The sequence below is a fragment of the Rhincodon typus genome, chromosome 19 (assembly GCF_021869965.1).
Source record: "Rhincodon typus isolate 14 chromosome 19, sRhiTyp1.1, whole genome shotgun sequence".
Taxonomy (NCBI): domain Eukaryota; kingdom Metazoa; phylum Chordata; class Chondrichthyes; order Orectolobiformes; family Rhincodontidae; genus Rhincodon; species Rhincodon typus.
In genome coordinates, this window is record NC_063350.1 from 9,656,439 (window position 1) to 9,664,561 (window position 8,123).

Sequence of the window (8,123 nt, forward strand, 5' to 3'; positions counted from 1 at the left end):
AGTTCTGGGAAGGAATGACTCCTGCTGCAAGGCAGGTCAGAGAAACCAGGGTTATTCTCCCTGAAGCAAGGTGGCACGGTGGCTCAGTGGTTAGCACTGCTACCTCAAAGCACCAGGGACCCTGGTTCAATTCCACCCTCAGGTGACTGCCTGTGTGGAGTTTGCACATTCTCCCCGTGTCTGCGTGGATTTCCTCCGGGTGCTCTGGTTTCCTCCCACAGTCCAAAGATGTGCAGGCTAGGTGAATTGGCAATGCTAAATTGCCCATTGTGTTCAGGGATGTGTAGATCAGGTGGGTTATAGGGGATGGGTCAGGGTGGGATGCTCTGAGGGTCAGTGTGGACTTGTTGGGCCGAAGGGCCTGTTTCCACACTGTAGGGACTCTATAAAAAAAAAGATAAAAATTGAGGAGAGATCTGATAGACATGGATTTAGTTTGTTGCTTGTAGGTTGAAAATGAATTTTGGTAACATTGAAGGTCGGGTCTCTTGTGTGTGGAATTGAAGAGATTGAGTGGGATTTGCAAATCTGGTATGGTGTAAGCAACGATAGTGCAGTCTTGTGCAAACTGTACACCAGATATTTCTGTTTAGATTTGACACACAGGCAGCTATAATGAAGGAGTTTGCCATCTAATGGCATTTAACGTTGATACCAAAGGGCACTTGATCCTTGATGAGGTTGAATGGTTCAGGCAAAATAGCTGCAAAATAAACATCGATGGACTGTGTCTGGAAGGCTGAAATAAAAGTCAGGTCCTGTTTTCTCAATTCTCAAATGGCCAATTTCCAAGGCAGGACAAAGCAAATGTTTCAAGAGAAAAAAAACACATAAAGCTCCCCTTGAATAATGCAACATCAACACTACAGAGCGGGAGGAGTTTGTTACCAGTTGTTTAGAATGGTGATCACAGGTCCGTCAAGCAGCATCGCATTTTGAGTCACAACTTCTTAATGATGAGGCAGAGCAGCAATAGAGATGGAAAGGAAATGAAGTAAACTCTGAACTCTGGATTCCACTACCTCTCGGGACTTCCTGCCCCATTTCCCAAAGATCTGGGTGTCGAGAATTTGCCTGTTTGATTCGAGGTCCCGTGGCATGGATGTGGACAACACTGACCAGGTTGTACTTATTACCCATCCCTTGTCGGCTGAAGACTATCAGGAGGCAGCCATGTTGTTGTGGAATGTCTGAAGCCTTTGTTGTGAGGCTCTAGGTTAAAATGACCAAGCCAGTTGGGGTGAAGGTCCCATTGTTGGTGAGGGATTGGACTCTCCTGCTCTGTTGAAGGACATTGACTGGATTTTCAGTTGCCATTAGGGGTTAGGAAGTGATCCAGGTATGATTTTCACTGTCTTCAGATTGGGTCAAAGGGAGAACAGAGGGTCCAGTGGGGTTGGGGGGTGGTGTGCGTGGGTGATACTGCGAGTCCCCCTCACCTTCTATTAAGAGCCTATTAAGTTCCTTGAGGAGCTTTGCTAGTGAGCCAGGAAGGTTAGGAACGTAACTTTCAATCATGGGAAACCCTGAACTCAACTGTTTGCGGCAGATTAGGGCACAACTGCCTGGCTCCAAGTGCGGCAGAAGGTCTTTTTCTTTAATTGTTGAAAAATTTTGGGAGCTGAGTGTTGATGTGCTCGTTACCTCTACTTGTCCTTTTTTGTGCTGTCTGAGCTGCTGCTTCCTCTTCTGTACAGGAACAGGAACAGCAGGCTCGATCATGGCCACTTGTCTGCCATTGCTGCTAGCACTCTGCAGGCAGTTCCCGCTTCACGGTTCATCTCTATGCCACTATTAGAACACTGAGCCCATCCCTTGCCCAGTAGATGCACTTACATTTAGAGCTAGCAGTGAATGATCGAAAGTGTTGCACCAAAGGGTTGGGACACTGAAATGCAAGACTTTTAAGCGACTCTTGGATAGGCACATGGAGGATAGTAAAATGTAGGGTATGCAGGGTAGTTTGATCTTAGTAGGATAATGGGTCGGCACAACATCGTGGGCCGAAGGGCCTGTACTGTGCAAAGATAAAACCAGTCTCTTGATACGGTGTGGGTAATGGGTTCATCACTACGAGCAGAAACACATATTGTCAGTCAATGAGGAAAGCGTAACCGTCAGGGGAAGATGCCCCTGATGCAACCTCTGCTCCAGCCTGTTGTTCAATACTGAAATCATACAGCTTATGTTACACTTATTATAACACAGGTATCCTGCTGCGGTAGGCTTGGCTTTGCTCAGTTACTCAGTACCCATAAACATTCATGGCATCAGCACATCTCTGCAATGTGATACTTGCTTGTGTTTTTAACTAAGTAAATGGGCTTCTTGACTGCAGGGGGTGAATTTAAAATCCAACTAAAAGAGAGCTCTGGTTCACTTGTTTTTGCCATGCTTCAAGCAAACTATCACCCCCTGAGGTTGGAACACTGCTGTGCTCCATACACTACTGACTCTGCATTGCTGTATTCAGAGTGAATAAGAATGAAGAAATGGGAGGTGGTACCTATCAGGAAAGATTGAGCAGGCTGGGGACTCCTTTACTGTAGGAAAGGCTCAAGGGGGACCTGCTAAAATAGTTTAAGATAACGAAGGGGTCTCACAGGGTAGACGTAGAGAAGCTGTTTCCACCTGTATGGGGCTCACGAAAGTTAAAGACCGTAAAATCAAGATAGACGCTAATAATTCTGGTCGGGAATTCAAGAGGCTTTACTCAGAGAATAGGAAGAATGCAGAACTCTCTATCGCAAGGAGCCTTTGAAAGAAGTAGCATGAAGAATGCGGGAGAAACTCAGCAGGTCTGGCAGTGTCTGTGGAGAGAGAACGGAGTTAAAACAGACTTGACACATTAACTTTTACTTTCTCTCCACAAATGCTGCCAGGCCTGCTGAGTTTCTCCAGTGTTCTCTGTTTTTGTTTCAGATTTCCAGCATCGGCAGGATTTTGCTTTCATTCAAGGGACAGAAGGATATGTTGATGGGCTGAGATGGCGGAGAGTTGGAAGTGGCTTGGGAGCAGTGTAAACACTAGCATGGCTCAGTGAGGCCAAATGGCCTGTTTCTACAGAAATTGCTGGAAAAGTTCAGCAGGTCTGGAAGCGTCTGAGGAGAGAAATCAGGTTTAGGTTGAGTGACCCTTCCTCAGAACTCGATAGAATTCAATATAATTAGATCTTTAAGTCTCCTATAGACTCAAATGCAATTCCTGCATCATTTTCACACATATTAATGATGAGGAGGCTGCATGCTCTGTACGCCTACACAGTTAATCACTTTTATATTCAATCAATTCATTTCATTTTAAAATTCTTTGGGAGACAGATAAGCAAAAGAGAACTCCTTGTACGCTTGTTAAAAGCGACTGCAAATATGAGCAAGTTTAAATTTATTGACCCAGCTCAGTCCAGATAAAGACATAAATGGACTTGACCCAAAGTGTTGTACTTGGATCAGGAGGACTGAAAACTTGGGGAATGATTTTCATGCCTCAGTCGCTGACTCATTGATTTAGCAGCACAGAGCAAGCAAAGGCAGGAGAATCACTGTGAGATGAAACGTAATCCATATCAAAGTTAATGCAATGTTTGAAAAAGCTCAACTGTCTCTGGGTAGAGTTTGCGACAGATTTCCTTTAGCACTGTTGAATTTTTGTTTGTATTTTAATAAGAATGGCTCTCTTTTGAAATGGCGCTGCGAATATTAATAATGCCATAGACACCCACAAATTCCTCTTTTCTCGTTTGGGCTCGTTCTCCCCACCGCCCCCAATTGCATAGACTCAGCTTTTCCTACTCATTGTTCACCTTGTTATCTCCACTCTGGAAGCTGCTTTTAAAATGTGCCTCAATCTGTGAGATGCACTATTGAAATGTAAATCACTTGTATTACCATATCACCAGCATCTCAAATTCCTTTAGATGCTAATTTATTCAGGGTTGAGCCTATTCATACCTCCATTAAAAGAAGGAATTGCATTTATGCAGCACCTTGCGCGACCTTGATGTTCCAAAGCATGTCACAGCAAATGAAGAAAGTATCTAAGTGCTGAGATGTAGGAAATTGAGTAGCCTTCCACAGCCATCTCTTACAATTCTCAATGAAATTTGATTGAGTTATTAATTTAAGGGTACAGCATGCTTCTGTTAGTAACAAGCAGAGTACAGACTATACACAATGAGGCTGCACTTACAAACCCCAAAGGAAAGTCCACTGTTGGGCGTGATTCTGATGAAGGGTCTAGGCCCGAAACGTCAGCCTTTCTGCTCCTATGATGCTGCTTGGCCTGCTGTGTTCATCCAGCCCTGCACCTTGTTGTCTCTGCTTACAGAATACTCCTGAGTGCACCAATGGCTAAAACAGCAGGCTTCCTCTACATCGGGGAAACCAAGCGGAGGCTCGGGGACCACTTTGCAGAACACCTACGCTCGGTTCGCACTAAACAACTGCACCTCCCAGTCGCGAACCATTTCAACTCCCCCTCCCATTCCTCAGACGACATGTCCATCCTGGGCCTCCTGCAGTGCCACAACGATGCCACCCGAAGGTTGCAGGAACAGCAACTCATATTCCGCTTGGGAACCCTGCAGCCCAATGGTATCAATGTGGATTTCACAAGCTTCAAAATCTCCCCTCCCGCTACCGCATCCCAAAACCAGTCCAGCTCGTCCCCGCCTCCCTAACCTGTTCTTCCTCCCACCTATCCCCTCCTCCCACCTCAAGTCACACCCCCATCTCCTACCGACTAACCTCATCCCGCCCCCTTGACCTGTCTGTCCTCCCTGGACTGACCTATCCTCTCCGTAACTCCCCACCTACACTCACCTTTACTGGCTCCATCCCCGCTTCTTTGACCTGTTTGTTTCCTCTCCACCTATCCTCTCCTCTATCCATCTTCTATCCGCCTCCCCCTCTCTCCCTATTTATTTCAGAACCCCCTTCCCCTCCCCCTTTTCTGATGAAGGGTCTAGGCCCGAAACGTCAGCCTTTCTGCTCCTATGATGCTGCTTGGCCTGCTGTGTTCATCCAGCCCTGCACCTTGTTGTCACCAATTTGAGATGCTCAATTTGAAAATAGAGTTAAGATCTCCAGCATCCACAGTTCTCTGTTTTCATTTAACCTTTTTGATATAGTCAGTCAAACTTATAACCTAGCTAGACATACATTTGTGCATGGAGATCCATTTTCAGCAAACAAAAGAAATATGTTCATCCTTCATGGCTTTTTGTTTGGAATTACCCAGCAGCTTAGGAGCCAAATGTTCCCCACTACTATCGCCATAGCAGCGACTCTACCAATCCCGAGTCATCTTGCTGCCCAACCAACACCTTTTTCTGCAGCAGCATAAATTATTGTGACATTTGAAATTTGGCATTCTTGTGTGTGTCCTGATCCAGTGCAAGACTGAAATCTTCTATTGTCTCTTCAGCAATGTTCAGGGGATAAAAATTGGCAAGAACACTGGGGAGAACACTGTCACTCTGCTTCAGAAATTACTGTTGGGCCTTGTATGTCCCCCTGAGAGGGTTAGCAGTATCTCTGACAATGTAGCACTCCTTCATTACTGCCCCATTGTCTTGGTTTAGACTATATGCTTGTACCCAAGGGAGGAGTTTGAACCTATGACCTTTGTCCTAAGGTGAACTTTCTAATTCAACTGAATCTATTTGTCACAGAGTCATAGAGTCATACAGCATGGAAACAGACTCTTTGGGCCAACCAGTCCATGCCGAGCATAACCCCAAACTAAACTAGTCCCACCTGCCTGCTCCTGGCCCTTATCCCCCCAAGCCTTTTCTATTCATGTATCCATCCAAATGTCTTTTAAACATTGTAATTGTACCTGCATCCACCACTTAATCAGGAAGTTCATTCCAGACGTGAACCACCCTCTGTATAAAAAATTTGCCTCATGTCTTTTCTAAATCTCTCTCCTCTCACCTTAAAAATGTGACCCTAGTCTTGAAACTCCCCCATCCTAGGGAAAAGACAACTACAATACACTGTATCTAAACCTCTCATTATTTTGTAAACTTCTATCAGGTCACCTCTCAAGCTCCTACACTCCAGTGAAAAATGTCCCAGCCGTTCCTTACAACTCAAACCTTCCATACCCGGCAACTTCCTAGTAAATCTCTTCTGAACCTTCTCCAACATGGTAATATCCTTCCTATAACTGGGCAATCAGAACTGGACACAGTATTCCTGAAGAGGCCTCACCAATGTCCTGTACAATCTCAACATGACTTCTCAACTCCTTTACTCAAAAGGACTGAGCAATGAAGGCAAGCATGCCAAACGCCTTTTTAATCACCCTGTCTATATGTGAAGCAAACTTTAAAGAATTATGTACCCCCTATCTAATCATAGTGAGAAATCTGTCACATATATGGTGCAGTGTTTGTCACACAAGTGACAATGCGTGCCTAGAATGTGCAGTTGCTCTGAAACCATTCACTTGTATGTGTTCGTTTCATATCATTGCCATTCCTGTCACTGCCTTCCCTGACTCTGTGAAGACAATGCTGCCCCAGGCACATGCAAAGAAAAAATGGCTCAGTCACGGTTATCGGCAACAAAAACAGAAATTGCTGGAGAAACTCAGGAGGTCAGACAGCATCTGTGGAGAGAAAGCAGAGTTAACGTTTCGAGAACTGGAGAAAGAGTCACTGGACTTGAAACATTAACTCTGCTTTCCCTTGCCACAGATGCCACCTGACCTGCTGAGTTTCTCCAGCAATTTCTGTTCTTATTCGGAAATCCTACTATTATGGCTATCGACAAGCCGCTTTCATGAAGTGCCCTGCTCAAGGAGGAATAGTCTGTCTCAAAGGCTTATGTTAAAGAACGGTTGATTCTAGTGGCGATAATGGAACTAAGCTGGTGGCTTATCATAGATCCTTACAGCACAGAAGTAGGCCATTCAGCCCATCCCTGATACTGCTAGCCCTTTGAAAAAGCTATACTCAATCAGCCTCACTCCCCTAATTTTTTTCCACACATTCTGTTATCTATCTGTTGTGGTCCCTGGTGGCCAGTCCTTGTAATTCATTCGTTGTTTAGCTCATCAAACAGGTGATTTGGTGGTGGGTTTTCAAATCAAAAGATCTGTCGTTAAGTTATTATTGAATCTGCTTTCACCGGGCTTTCCAATCAAAACAGGCTGTCGTGTTTTTAAAAAAAAATCTGCCCCTGCTCACTACTGGTTCTTTTGTTAATTATCTCAAATCTGTGCCCTCTGGTTACTGACTGTTTTGCCAGTGGAAAGTTTTCTCCTATCTGTCAAGATCCCTCGTAATTTTGAACACCTGTATCAAATCTAGGCAGCAGGAAGGAATTAAACTGAAATGCAGACATGTGCAGGCAAAGTGCTTAACAGCACCCAAGAATGTGACTGAAACTAGGACTGAATGTGTCTTCTCTTTCCCCATCCAGACCCTCTTCCCCCAAAAGGTTCCCCCTTCTCTTGCCAAGATTCAGAATTTTTGCTGCCATTCAGTCCCACGATGCTAGCTCATTGCTTTTCAATTAGGATGCCCCAAAAGCAAAGGAACATCCCAAAAGGGTTCCAGGCAGTTTTTCCAAGACGAATTTAATGAAAAATAATCATATTAAATATTTTTGCACTTCCTTACAATTGTTCCACCTTGTTGTCATGTTTGTTTCTGGCCCCCGAGGGTCTCTCCTCGTGTGTAAAATTAAGCTGTGAATATTGTGCAAGCTTCTCGCTAAGAAACTCAGCAGTGTGATATTTCACAGGCACATCTCCACATCCTGTCACCTTGCCAGGCTAGATCTGTGGCTGCTCAGGAATGTTCAAAACTACTGGCTGCCTCTTCTACCCTCTGCCCAAAGCTGGGCTGGGACCTGCAGCTCTCTGGAGTATACCAGATGGAGCTGCAATCAAATCAAGGCGCCTAAAAGGGTTCGATCGGTTAAATATGGAGAAGTAACTGCCTCAGATGCAAGCACTCCTAGACGAGTGGGCCCAGTCTTGAAATAGGAGCTAGGCTGTTCAAGAGTCGAAGGAAGCAGTGTTACACACACACACACACACACACACAGATATACACACACACAGACACACACACAGATATACACACACACACAGATATACACACACACACA